We start from the raw sequence: 15,441 nt of genomic DNA, 5'->3' as shown, positions 1-15,441 counted from the left end.
CCAACACTTGGGAAGTTGGATCATTGCCAAAAAATGTCGAAACGTGGTCGGAAGTCGAAGAGGTGCATGGAAGATGGTGGGAAGATGGTCGACTGACGTGAATGCGAACGGTCGATAGATGGGAGATGAAAGATTCAACGACCTGGTAGACGAAGGGTCGCCAGTCAGTGGCTAAAATGGGTGGTGGTTCGTGTGTGAGAGGCGGCTCCCTCGGTTTTGCGCAACTTCATTTCTTTATATAGTAATCATGACAAATTTCTTTGGTCCTTGCACGATTGAAAAGTGACAAATTCAGCCCCATGGAAATATGACAGTTTGACCCTTGATTAGCATAAAAGAGACAAATTCAACCTTAATCAGTAAACCACAACCTAATATCGATTTATACAATCTCAAAAATCATTACAACCATGCAACATTCATAAGAAAACAATAGAATGTGATTTTTCAAGAATAAATTCATAAATTGTCTCAATATAAATTCAATTAAATCACAATAAGGGTATTTTAATCACTTTAATAGTCATTTTCATGACTCTTAACAAGATGTAGATTTCTTTGTGGACCTATTTCTCATTTTTCCTTTACATGTCTTGGGTTTTGGGGCTCTTACTTTGTTTTGGACTTTTTGGGATTTATTTGGTAAGCACAAATCGTTTTCCTATAATGATTTTGTGTAGTGAATAAAGAGTTTGCTCTTTTGATGCATTATTATTTTTTGCTAAACCTCTAATATGGAGTGAAACTTCGATGTTCCCCATTCCCAGTGAAGATTTTGATGTCAAATTATGACCTATGTTGATTTGTAGGTTTTCTTAATTTGGCTTGTGCTTTTATGTCCAGTAATTATTGATTTTATTCATTTGTATTTAATTGGTTGACATGGTCTCATTTCAATTATACAAAAAGGAAAAGGGTCTTTAATAGTAAACCTCGTGTTTATGGCTTTTTTCAGTGAGCGTTCGTATGCTTCGATGCAATCTTACCTTGGTGTGTTTGCCCTTTTTATATAATTACCTGTTGGTTTTAGAAATGCAACCGTAACCCCAATGTGTTTGGCCTTTTTTGTAGCGAGCACCCGCTAATTCGAAAATATAATCAATTCAACTTTCAAATTTATCAATAATTTCATCAATTTAATCTCAAAAAATATTTTATTCTCTCACCATTGTTCACAGATTTTGGATGTTAGATTGATTGAATTGGGTGAATAGTCAAAATGTAATTTCCTTCAAACTTAAACAAAATAACCGAACCGTCTGTAAAAACTGGAGGTTAGGATCGCATTTCCAAAACCTATGGGTGCTTATTACAAAAAAAGGCCAAACACTTAAGCGTTAAACTCGCATTTCCCAAACTAGCGGGTGCTTACTGAAAAAAGGTCAAATATAGGGGCTTTGCTATAAAAGCCTAAACGGAAAAAAAAATAAATTAATTTTGCATTTTCAGTTTAGATTCTTCCCAACAAGTGAAATAAGAAAGTTGGTTGATTTCATATATGAATTGAAATGAAGAAAGATTCACATGTACGTCAAAGTTGAGGGCAGCTAGCTAATAAATTGCCCTAACAGGACCCGTCTTGACCCTTTATATCCTATAGGATCCAGGCGTTTCTCTAAGACTTAGGTAACCCTGTGTAAGGTTGAAAACTATTTTCTAACTCAACTATTATAGAACTTTTTCCCTTTTCTTTTCATCATAATACACACACACACACAACAAAACATGAGACAATCACAAATGTAAAACATGGTTCTTGTAGCAAAATACAACATATACAATGTTACACACAATCTCGAGTGGAAATCACTACTCAACATGATCCCCGTGATGATGTTTTTTTTGGGGGGGGCGGGGTATGGAATTTTTCCGAAAACCTTATGGTATAACGATAAGTACTTATACTTTCTTGAAAACAATGTCTCTATAATATGTTACAGTCATTTGAATTATTTCTTATAACTAAGATTAATAAATTAATAACTATTCTACTATTGTTAAATTGAGAACTAATTCTGACACTATATGCTAGTAACTAATACTTAAGCTCTCACCACAACTAGTATCCTGGGGAATATATATCATACTTGGTGGGCATCTCACACACAGGTAGAGCAAAGAAAAATTTGTCATACCTGACAAGCTCTAATATCACACGGGCATAGAAACTAAATCTGTTATACACATGCGCAAAGGCAATATCTGAAATCTATATCTAAATCTCTGAATCTAATCTCTTGGGAATGGGTACTTTGCAGGGTGGTTTGAAAACCACTACCATATTTATATTTAATATAATACTAACTTTATCATAAAAACAAATACCCTTTTTCATTCTAAAAACATGTTATAATCATACATCTCTTATGCCATGCATAGGGGTGAAAATGCAAGTTTCACAAATATTTCTCAAAACTAAAAATCTCCAGCACATTTTTCATTTATCTCTCACTTGTTCCTCCAGCTACCTAATTAATGCAAAACAATTTTATTTTGCTAAAGCAAGGAATTTTAAAGCTTTGATTTTTATATTCAAGAAGATTAAAAACTTATTATACGATTTCTACTTAAAACCCATATGTTTATGTGTAAAATATTATAATAATATCTAGAATCTCCTAAAAGAGTAAACTCAATATTACTTAACTATTAGGGTCAGTTTGGTTCGGGGTCATATAAGATAACGGGGGTAATCTTTATTTATTTTTCAAGATTTCGTCATTTGGTTTGCAAGCAATAAAATATTACAGATATCTTTTATTGTAAATAATGTTTACAGTTGATAATATAGGGGATAATCAGATACTGTCACCCACCGTCGGAAACAGACTTACCGAAGCATGACTGATTAGATCTCGTCAATCGTGCATCATTAAGGCGACTGCTGGCAGTGGTGGATGGCTGTCGGCTTTGGCTTGAGGTTGGTGGGGGTGATTTTGCTGAAAATTAAAATTTTATATGACTGTGGTGTTTTAGCAAAATTTCAAATATAGGGGGTTAAAAAAATGATTTAAAAATAAATAATATTATATTAATATTAAAAAGGAGGGCAAAAAGTAATCTATATAATATACCCACCAGTTTATCCTCTCAACCAAATATATTAATATAACATAGTTACCAATTTTCCAACCAACCAAATATATTTCTCTAAACGTTCTTAGTAATCTTCAAGGTGATCTATCTTTCTATTAATATAACATCCTCCTATAATAAAACATTATAGGAACCAAACACACCCTTAAGGAAAAACATATATTTTTCTACCATTTGCATTCCAACAAGTTATACTTAAACAAGCAAAAAAAGGTAGATTCCATGCACATCAAGAGATGTATAAATACTAAATAAGCCCCAAGTCTCCCTCTGAATATATTCAAGCCATCCTTCCCTCTACTAAAGTAAATAACTATTCATTCCTGTTTGTCTATTATTATAAGGAAATGGATGAGATTTGAACAGGAAAGAAAGATGTAACCGTTGTAACGTATATGATTTTAATAATATCAGGAGATGTATACATGCATTGATTTTAAGATATTACTAAATAAACCAAAGTCAGTCTCGGCATATATTCAACCCATCCTCCTCCCTGCTAACTATTTCGTCCTTTTCTGATTTCAAACATGGAAAATTGGTTCATCATCCTTATCTCTTTCTGTGTTGCTGCCCTCATCAAAGCCCTCTTCAACCTTCTCTATCCCACCAAAACATCAAACTATAAACTTCCTCCATCTCCCTCACCCTTTTTCATGATCACCAAGTTCCGATATTACCGCAAATCCCCGTTGGAATTTGAATCATTCGTCCGATCTCTTCACTCAAAACTTGGTCCCATTCTCACTCTCCAATTCGACTCTTATCCACTAATATTCATCACTGACCGCTTTCTAGCTCATCAGGCCTTGATTCAGAATGGAGCCGTATTTGCCGATCGCCCACCTCCCACTCCCATTTCAAGAATTATTAGCAGTAATCAGCATAACATCAGCTCCGCCGCTTATGGCCCAACATGGCGTCTTCTCCGCCGTAATCTCACGGGGAAAATCCTCCATCCTTCAAGTGTGAAATCGTATTCACATGCTCGTAAGTGGGTACTGCGAACCCTCCTTGATTGCCTCAACTCTCAATCAAAATCTGGTAACTCGGTCCAGGTTGTTGACCATTTTCAATATGCCATGTTTTGCTTATTAGTCTTTATGTGTTTTGGAGACAAGCTTGACCAGAAGAAAATTAAAGAAGTAGAGGATGCTTATCGTTAGTTGGTACTCAATTTAAACCGGTTTCATTTATTTAGTGTCTTGCCAAGACTGACAAAGATTTTATTTCATAAACGATGGCAGCAATTCTTGCGAATACGTCAACGACAATATGACTTATTGATGCCACTGATAAAAAAGAGAAGGAAGGTGAAAGAAGAAAGATTAAGAAAGACTAATCAGGATCATCAAGAAGTCAACGATGATTATGTCTTAGCATATGTGGATATGTTGTTTGATCTGGAACTTCCGGAGGAGAAGAGAAAGCTTGATGAAAAAGAAATTATGAGCTTGTGCTCAGAGTTTATTGCTGCTGGAACGGATACAACAGCAGCAGCACTGCAGTGGGTATTGGCAAATTTAGTAAAGTATCCACATATTCAAGAGAAGTTATTCACAGAAATTAAAGGGGTTATTGGAGATTCAGAGAGGGAGATTAAAGAAGATGACTTGCAAAAGATGCCGTATATGAAAGCCGTGATTTTGGAAAGTTTACGGCGTCATCCAGCTTCACACCTCGGGGTGCCACATACTGTTACGGAAGATGTAGTTTTGAATGGGTTCTTGATTCCAAAAAAAGCTTCTATATATTTTATGGTGGCAGATATGGGATGGGACACGAAGGCATGGGATGATCCAATGGAGTTTAAGCCAGAAAGGTTCTTAAATAAAGGAGAGGTGTTTGACATAACAGGGAGTAGGGAGATAAAGATGATGCCATTTGGAGTTGGGAGGAGAATCTGTCCAGGTCTTAATTTGGCAAGGCTTCATTTGGAATATGTTGTGGCAAATTTAGTTTGGTGGTATGAGTGGAAGAGTGTGGATGGGAGTGACCTTAATATGGAAGAAAATCACGAGTTCACAGGCACCATGAAATATCCATTGGAAGCTCACCTATATCCTAGGTTTCAGTAATATATATGGGAGTTTTATGTTGGTATGCGTTTGTTTTGACCAGCTCTTAATATAAGAATTTATCTTTTTATTGAAAGCCTGTATTTTATGTTCACCTATGTCCTAGGTGTTCTATGTTAGGATTGATGTTTAACATTTATGAAGTTCATGTTTTATGTTCACGACTCTCACTTTCTAAAATAATTTACTAATGTTAATATATAAATATATATTTTATTTTATTTACTTTAGTTAATTTTTTTTAATAATATTATCTGGTGGTCATTTTAGAAGCTGTTGAAAATTTTGAAATAAAATGGATTCTTAAAGTTGATTCGGTCAACAATAACATGGATTTTCGAAGTTCAATTCCATTCCCTTAAAACATTATCCTCAAAGATATATTTCGCCATCTTTAGGACAATTTTAGTGCAAATCAGGCTTTAATAAATGGTGGTATAACTTATAGGATGAAATGAATTATTGGTTTCATAAGGGTGTAGAACTAAAATATTTATGAAACTGCAAAACTGTCATAGAACAAATGTTCTTTGAAATTTTATGGAATTTAACTTGTTTGGTAGTGTTTGGATTACATAATATTTTATTATAGAAGAATATTATATTAACGAAAAAAAGATCACCTTAAAGATTACTAAGAATGTTTTAAAAATGTGTTTGATTGCTTTGAATAAATTGGTGAATAATATGTTTGATTGGGGGGATAAATAGGTGACTATGTTTTATAAATTACTAAATTGACCACCTTTTTTACTATTAATATAAGAGTATTTTTTATTATTATTTTTTGAATCATTTTTTTAACCCCCTACATTTGAAATTTTGCTAAAACACCCCAAACATAAAAAAACTTTATTTTGAAATCACCCCTACCCACCCCAAGCCATTGCCGACATCCATCCACCATCGCCGGCTACCATCGGCAATCGACGGAATGGATATGACTAGTCGTATTTGGCCGGTCGTGCCCCGACAAAGCCGGAATTGGCCATAGATCACAAATCCATGGCCAGAAAACAGCCAGATCTATGGCCATTTCATGGCCAAAGATGTGGCCATGAAATGACCATAGATCTGGCTGTTTTTCGACCATGGATCAGATCCATGGTCGGAAAGACCTTACCAATGCATGACCGGCCGAATCCCGCTGGTCGTGCACCATTACGACGACTAACGCCGACGGTGGTGAGTCACAGTCGGCAATGGTCTTGGGTAGCTAGGAGTATTTTGTTAACTTTTAAACTTTTTTGTGGTTGGGGTGTTTTAGCTAATTTCTCAAATGTAAGGGGGTTAAGAATTGTTATTTGATAGATATTTGAGGGCAATTGTGTTTGAAATGGTTTTTAATTAAGGGCAAAATGGGTTGAAAAATTAGATTACCCCGGTAATGTTTTAATAACACTCCATAGCAAGGTAATAAGATCATCTCACACATTACCAAGTACCAACAGTAAACACTATTTGCAATAAAAGATTAACCGTAATATTTATTACTTGCAAATAAAACACCGGAATTTTATAAAATAAATGAAGATTACCCATGTTATCTTATATACCCCCGATCCAAATGGCCCGTTTAAAATAAAAACTTTAAAGAGATGCCTCAAAACTCTCTTAACTAAGGCATTGCCACCTATATTTATACTAAAAATTATGGTTTTTGGCCATAATAAGATATATAAAATCAAATGTAAAACTTATAAATAACAATTAACCAAAATTCCAATACATTAAACGAAAATAAAACTATTATTGTACTAAATTTTAATAAAGCATGTGGTAATTGTATTTGGAAATAAGTAATAAAAAGAGTACAACAGATCAATAATTAAATTACCCTAACAGACGTTTACTAAGAATTAGGGGCTGTTTGTTTTTGTAATATCTATATAGAATATATCTTTTTAGAATAATACTATATTTATAAAGTTCTCATTCAAGGATATATGTACAACGTGATGTGTCACAGCCATACTATGATTGAGAGAGAGAATTTGTAAAGTCAACTTTTCAACTAGAATTCAATTTACTATCCCAATCATAGATATGTTACTTTATACATGTATCTTTGTATGAAGACTTTATAAGTGTAGTATTCCTCATCTTTTTATTGTTTGTTTTTTTCTTTTAGAGCATGAATTTCAGTGATTTGCCACCAAATTGAAAAAGTCAAAAAGTCTTTCTTTTATCTGAATTTGGATTAAAATACCATAAACACCCTCATGTATATGTATAATTTTTTTTTCCTCATTTTAAACTAATTTCATAAGCCAACAAGTGAAGTCAAAGTTCTCTCTAACTAACCACCATCCCTGACGATTGGCCATTGGACGTAGGCGACGGACCTTTATAGACAAAGCATTTTTGGAAAGTAAGGTGGTGCCAAAACAAAGCTCTTTAGCCGGTCTACACATCCAAACAACTTTTGCAGGAAAAAAATTGTATCTTTTGCCCATAGGAGGAGGAAAGAGAAACAATTACGGTAACTTTCTCCTTGGTACACACCTTTAGGGGCGTTTGATTCCAACAATATTTTATTATCAGAAAGATAGGATTACCAGTAAGATAAATAACCTCAAAAATTAATGGGTATAAATTATTATTGTGTTTGGTTCATATGAGCTATATAAATAATTAATGTGTTCAGTTGACAGTAATTACAAAATACTCAGATGTTATTTTACTGAAATGCTCTTTACAAGATTATATACAACTATATTGTTGTTGTTGTTGTTGTTGTTATTATTAGTATTATTATTATTATTATAGGGGCATTTTTGTCAAAATAATTAATTAATGAGGTTAAAAAAGTCATTCAACAAGTTGGGTTAATTGTTATTTGACATCAAAAAGAGGGCATTTGTATTTGGAATTTTTTATTAAATAAGGGTAAAGTTGGAACAAAAATAGAATTACCACGGTAATCTTAAAATACTATCCTCTGAGTCAGTAATCACATAACCCCTTACATCACCCCTCATATTACTTAAGTAATAAAATATTATCGAAATCTTTTATTACTTGTTGAACCAAACAAGTTAATAATTGGATTAAAAGATAGATTATTGGAATAACCTTTTTAGGGCTCTAACCATGTGCAACCTTAAGTATATCTCTTCTTCGTAAGATACCTACATAGATAGATAGATAGATCGTTGCTAGAGCTTTGCGTTGACATCTTTCATAAATGTAGCTAAAATAATCTGACACTGATGGTTGGTCACTGGTAGTAAATCACCAGCTGACAACCAATTAAGGATGGGGGCGGGGATGTCGGGGTATCCCTAGCCTCGGCCCACGGAGATGTGGTGACTCCCATTCTCGTCTTGGCTCCGAATTCATTGGGCCCATTTCTTCTTAAGAGGATTTGTTACATATGCCTTAATTTTTTATTTAGATAATATAAATGCTCTCAGATTTTCAAATATAGTAGCATATTAAAAATGGATGGGAGTGGAAACTCAAAACCTGGCTGCAAACTTAAATTTTTATTCTTTTTTATTAGAAAGAAGATTTTCTTTCTGTTGAATAATTTTATATTTATATTTATGTCAAGTTCTACTATGAGAATCGAACATTTTCAAATATACATAGAAATAAAAGTGTAAATTGGAAAATCAATAATATGGCATGTGAATCATATATATATATATATATATATAAAGCTGAATACACATACGAGTTGTTCGCCATGTAACACGTTTTAGAACTCATAAAATTGTTTTATTTTGGCACATATGATTTGTGGTTGAATTTTATTGGTGATGTTGTAGAGAGATATTAATTGCTTAATTGGTATTCCAAATCCAAAGGTAAAAGCATACCTATTTGAGTGACACGTAAGACACTTTTTTCCTTCTTTTTAGCTCTAAAATTGAAATAATCCCAAAAATTAAATATATAATTAATCTAATTTCGGGAGTAATTGAGATAATTCATAATAAATTTAATTTTGTTGAGAGATAATTTCGGAATATTATGCAATATTTAAAAACAATTTATAGAATAAGAATATTTATAAAAATGGAATTTTGAATTAAATTATGATTTGGAAATCCCATAACAATAATATTTAGCTTACAACGGAATTGTATAACTGAGTAGACAAAATTTGCACAAAATTTATGTAAAGAAAAATGTTACGGACACCGACGCTTTGCACCGAATTTTTACACCAAACAACGTATCCACTAAATCAGACGAGTCACGTATCACATTAACAAATATTTCACGAATGAACGGTCATCCATTAAATATGGACGACTGTCCATTGTTATTGGACGGTCGTTCATTTGAAATGGACTCCCGTCCATATTATATGGATGGTCGTCCACCTAAAATGGACGCTCATTCATAGTTTAAACTAAAAAAAAATAAGCATAAATTGTTTATGGACGCCCATCCTCTTATGGATGGTCGTCCTCATAAGAGAACGGACGTCCATCTTTTAATGTTAACAAATTTTAGTTTAATAAAAAAAAATTCTTTTAAATTTTCAATTAAAATGTTTAAAAATTTAGGGCTCCCAAAACAACTTTCATTTCTCTCTTCCTTTGCATTTTGTTTATAAATGAAAAAAAAAATTGAAAATAAAAAAAAAATTTGAGAATGGACGCCAGTCCACTCATTTGGATGGCCGTGGCGTCCATTCTCAAATTTTTTTTTTTTTAATTTTCAATTTTTTTTTTTAGATGAAATGCTCAAACAATGTCCAATTGCGCGTTCATACTTTTACTTAAAATCAAAAAAATTTTTCTTTTATTTCATCTAAAAATTTTATACTTTAAAAATGAATATTTCATCTTAAATTAAACAATGGACAGATGTCCATCTAAAAGGGACGCCTATCCAATGAATGTAAAAATTTTTAGACACACGTCCATCTTACGCCCATCCATAGTAAATAGACACCGATCCATATAAGATGGACGGACGTCCATTATTTTTCTTTTAAAATTTTTTAGATGGGCCCGTCCATAGTAAATGGACACCTGTCTATATAATATGAACGGGAGTCCATTAAATATGGGCGAGCATTCATAAATGTTGGACGGCCATTCATTCCCGAAAGACTCTAGCGTGATCGCGTCTAACTGGTTGCCATGTCCTTCGATACAAAAATTCAATGTAAAATTTCGATGTCCGCAACATTACTAAAATGACTACTTGTCCTTTGTTTTTTTGTTTGTTTGTATGACTCAGTTGTACAACTTAATTGTAAGCATAATATTGTTCATCCCATAAAACTAAGGTTGCTTGTTTAACACTTCGGAAAACATTTAACATAGTTTCATAAGTGGTATTTCCCCATTAAAATATAATAAATATTAAATAAAATGTTTTTAATAAATGTAGGGATGATAATGCAGTTGAGAAAACGACATGTTCCCAGCCAAGGTTTAGTGAAATCTCAAGTTGATACCCCTTGTTGCATTTATTCCATATTATCACCCTTAAACCAACAACGTCAGCAATTTTTAGGGTGCAGAGAGTGCTATTACCATATTACCCTTGATAAATAAATTAATAAACTATTTTTTAACCTCCAAATAAGTAGAATTAGAAAATAACCAATTTATTTTCAAATTTATTTCAATAATACCATTTTCTTCAACCTTCCTCTGCCACCTTGCAATTGTCATTTTCAAGCCAAATTGGCTTGATTCTGGCATCGTTGGAACACCCCGATACCACCAAACACATCCCCTCAGCTCCCTCATCAAAACCCCTATCATCTCCACCCCTCCACACCGCCAAATCGTTGATGCCGCTCATTGTGGAATCGCATGCTTCTTGCCGTTTTCTAGAGATTCTGAAAATGGAAATCAAATTTAATAACACTCTCTTAACCACTAATGTCCTCTCTCCAAAACCCCATTACCTGGTTTCCCTGCGATCATCGGCCATGAAACGCTTGCCTCTTGCCGTTGGGTTTTTGCGATTTGCTCGAAAATAATATGAATTGAAGGGGTTTTAATTTAAACAAAAGAACATGGACGTCCTTTGAGAATGAATTTGCAAATACAAAGTGAAAATTTGAGTTAAAACTGCCAAATTTCGAAAGAAATAATTTTATACAATGATTTATTTGGAATAAAATTATGAAGTTTTTAAATCATAGCTTTTGAGGAATTTGAAAGAATTTTAAAATACAAAAAGTCCGGGAACAAAAATTTGTGAAAGATATAAAAAGTCCAAATAGTGTCCCGTTGGGTCCATCAGTCTTTAAAAAGGGTTTAAGAGAAACAAACCTTTGAAACGAGCACAATGGGCTTTTAAACTCATTTTTGTTAAACTGTTTCTTCAATTGGGACCATTTTAGTCTATTGGACTTTCCTCGACAAAAATAGGTATTAAGTATTAACAATGGTTATTTACATTACAGTATATTTGAAAATACAAATTTATATAAAACATATTAATCAAATTAATTTGTAAATTCCAATTGATATCCAGATTCATAATTAGTCAAGCGTTTTTGTATAAGATACCTATATATTTTAATTAGTAGATGTAAATATTAACTCTTTTTTTTTTTTTTTTTTCTTAGTTTTCACATTTATGTTTTTAAAATTAATGGGCATTTCAACGGAGAATCTGAATATATAATGAATTTTTTTATTGAATAAATGAATGTGATGTAAATTTATATAATAAAAAATATGTATACTAAATATTTTTACAAATATTTTATATTACATAAATCAGGGATATTTGACCAAAAAATAATTGAATTAAAATGATTAATTAAATAAATTTGTGAAGTTCAATTCACATAGGTGGCAGCCGGTCGCTATCACCGGCGGTAGTAGATCATTTAAGAGTTTATCTTGTTCAAAGGTTTTAAGAGAAGATTGATTAAAGTTAAATCTTTACTTTATTTCCTTAGACAAAGATCCCCTTTTTCCTTTGCTCTATGGATGGCAAATCCTTCTCAAAATATGGACAGGGAATCAAAATATGTTTGAAAATTGATAAATTAAAAGAGATATCTCAATTATAATATAAAATTCTTATGGTGCGTTTCATTCCGGGAATAGTATATTATTGAAATTTTATATTAAAAGAAAAATATATTACCTTAAAGATTACTGAGAATATTATATTAAATATGTTTGGTTAGATTATAATAAATAGGTAAATATGTTATATAGATTATTGAATTGTCCTTCTATGTTAATATTGTTATTATATTATTATTTATTATAATTATTTAGATTATTATTTTTACACCTTGTATTTGAGAATTTAGTTAAAACACCCCATAATAAAAGTTTAAAAATTAACAAAAATACCACAACCACCCAAGCTACTATCGTGCGCCGTTCCAATGTTAGCGGCCGACGGTGGTGGCTGGATCCGACCACTAATCTTGGATAACTATTTTTAAGTTTAAGGGTATTTATGTCCTAAAAATTTTGTATATAATGATAAAATAGTCCATAAATATTTTTGTAAATTGTTTTCAAAACAAGAACATTATTGTCCAAAAATTTTAATAGTTAGGGTTAAAATTGTAATAGAATTAAGATTACCAAGTAATCTTAAAATATCTAAGAAAATTGTGATATTCAGATTACTATCTGTGTAACCAACAGTAATTACTATTGGTTTTAGAAGATTACCGAAATCTTATATTACTTGACAACCAAATATGGAAATGTAAGTAATATAAGATGACATTACCTCAATAACGAAGGATAACCTTCAACCAAACAGCTCCTTAAGAGGCGTTTGGTTCAGAGAATATTGTATTACTAAATTAATGGAAATATATAGATTACCTTAACGATTATTGAGAATATTTAGGAAAATGTGTTTAACTAGTTTGGAATAAATTGGTGAGTATGTTATATTGATACGTTTGGTTAGGAGGATATATTAGTAGGTATGTTACACAGATTACTACATTACCCTCCTTTTTAAATATTAATATAATATTATTTTTTGAATCATTTCTTTTAACCCCTTACATTTGAAATTTTGCTAAAACACCCCAACTATATAAAACTCTAATTTGTAACAAAATCACTCCCACCCACCCTAAGTCACTGTTGGTAGCCAGACACCAATGCCTACAGCCATCAGTAGTCATTGGAATAGTGCACAATTGGTCAAATATGACCAACAGTGCGTTGATAAAACCTTTTTCCGGCCAGATCTGGTTGTTTTCGGCTATTGAGCACAAATTTGTGTCGGAAACGGCCTTACCGGTGCACGGTCTACCAGATCCGTCTGGTTGTGTGTCATTCTATCAACGGCCGACAACAAATGGTGGTGGTGGTCGAGGGCTGGTAGTGGTGGCCAGATCCGACCACCACCCTTGGGTCATTTTTTTAAAGTCTAGGGGTATTTATTTTCTACAAAATTTGTATATAAGTATACAATAGTCCATGAATATATTTGTAAAATAATTTCAAACTAAGGGTATTTTTATCCAAAAAATTTATTAATAAGGGGTAAAATTGTAGCAAAAATAAAATTATCGAGTAACCTTAAAATACCGAAGAAAATAGAGATAATCAGATTATCTCCTATATTATCAACAGTAATTACTATTGGTTTTAGAAAATTACCGAAATCTTATATTACTTGACAATCAAACGTGATAATCAAGTAATATAAGATGATATTACCTCAGTAATCCCCCATTACCCCCAAATAAACACACCCGAAATGTTATATTAATGGTAAGATAGATAACCTTGAAGATTATTGTGAATCTTATTAAAAATATGTTTGGCTAGATAAGATTAAATTTGTTGGTTTGTTATATTGATATGTTTGGTTGGTAGGAAAAATTTGTGGGTACATTATAGATTACTAAATTGTCCTTATATTTTAATATCATTATTAATTTTTATTTTATTATTTAACCTCAATATTTCAGATTTAGCTAAAACACCTCAACAATAAAAAAAAGTTTAAAACTTAACAAAAACACCCCAACCACCTTCCCAAGACTATTGGCTGCTGGCCACAATCACCGTAATCACTTGAACGGTGCACAACGAATAGGATATAGCAGTCGTGCGACTAGTAAGGAGACTGTTAATAGCGGTCGACAGTGGTGGCTAGCGTTGGCAGTCTTCTTGGGTGGTTGGGATGGTGCCTAGGGATGGCTGGGGGTGGCTGTGGTCTTGGATAATTTGATCGAAGTATAAGGGTAATTTTGTCTTAAAAATCTTGAATATAAGGCTAAAATTGTCCATAAATTTATTTTACATTGTTTAGATAACAGGGCAATTACTGTCCTAAAATTTTATTAATAAAGGGTAAAATCATAACAAAAATAAGATTACCAAAAAATCTTAGAATACCTAAGAAAATTATGGTATATATTCAGACTACAACCTATATAACCAAAAGTGATTACTATTAGTTTTGGAAAATTACCGGAATCTTACATTACTTGACAACTAAACATGATAATGTAAGTAATATAAGATGATATTACCTAAGTCATAGGAGATAATCCTTAACCAAACAACCCCTTAGGGTGTGTTTGGTTCATATGATGTTTTATTATGGAGGATGTTATATTAAAAGAAAGATAGGTCACTTTAAAGATTACTGGGAATGTTTAGGAAAATATTTTTAGTTGGTTCGAATAAATTGGTAATTATATTATATTAATATGTTTGGTTTGGAGGATAAATGGGTACGTATGTCATATAATTTACCAAATTGCCCTCCTTTTTAAATATTAATATAATATTATTTTTATTATTATTTTTTGAATAATTTTTTTAACCCCCTACATTTTAAATTTTACTAAAACATCGCAGTCATATAAAATTTTAATTTGTAGCAAAATCACCGCCACCCACTCGAAGCCACTGCTAACAACCGGCCACCATTGCCAGCAGCCATCAAAAGTCTCTATCATGATGCACGATCAACAAGATCTGACCGATCGTGCGTCGGTAAGGCCATTTCTAGCCATAGATCTCTTCCATGGCCTTAGGTGGCTGGGCCTTTTTTATTAACTTTTAAACTTTTTTGTGATTGAGGTGTTTTAGCTAAATTCTCAAATATAGGAGGTCTAGGTAATGGTTATTTGGTAGACATTTGAGGGTAATTGTGTCGAAATAGTATTTAATTAAGGTCAAAATAAGTATAAAAATCAAATTACTTGGTAACCTTTTAATAACACCTCCTGGGGAGGGTATCTGATTACCACTTATTTAATCAACAGTAAACAATATTTATCATAAAAGATACCCGTAATATTTTATTACTTACAAACCAAACAACAGAATCTTCA

The 15,441-nt window shown here is 32.3% G+C and overlaps 1 pseudogene; it reads left to right on the top strand.

Moving 5' to 3' along the window:
- The first annotated feature begins 3,626 nt into the window (after positions 1-3,626).
- Positions 3,627-5,250, top strand: LOC116128855 (annotated as a pseudogene).
- The last annotated feature ends 10,191 nt before the right edge of the window (positions 5,251-15,441 follow it).

The sequence above is a fragment of the Pistacia vera genome, unplaced genomic scaffold (assembly GCF_008641045.1).
Source record: "Pistacia vera cultivar Batoury unplaced genomic scaffold, PisVer_v2 Contig204, whole genome shotgun sequence".
Lineage (NCBI taxonomy): Eukaryota > Viridiplantae > Streptophyta > Magnoliopsida > Sapindales > Anacardiaceae > Pistacia > Pistacia vera.
The sequence above is the reverse complement of the archived record's forward strand: the minus strand, read 5'-3'. Positions and strand labels throughout refer to the sequence as shown.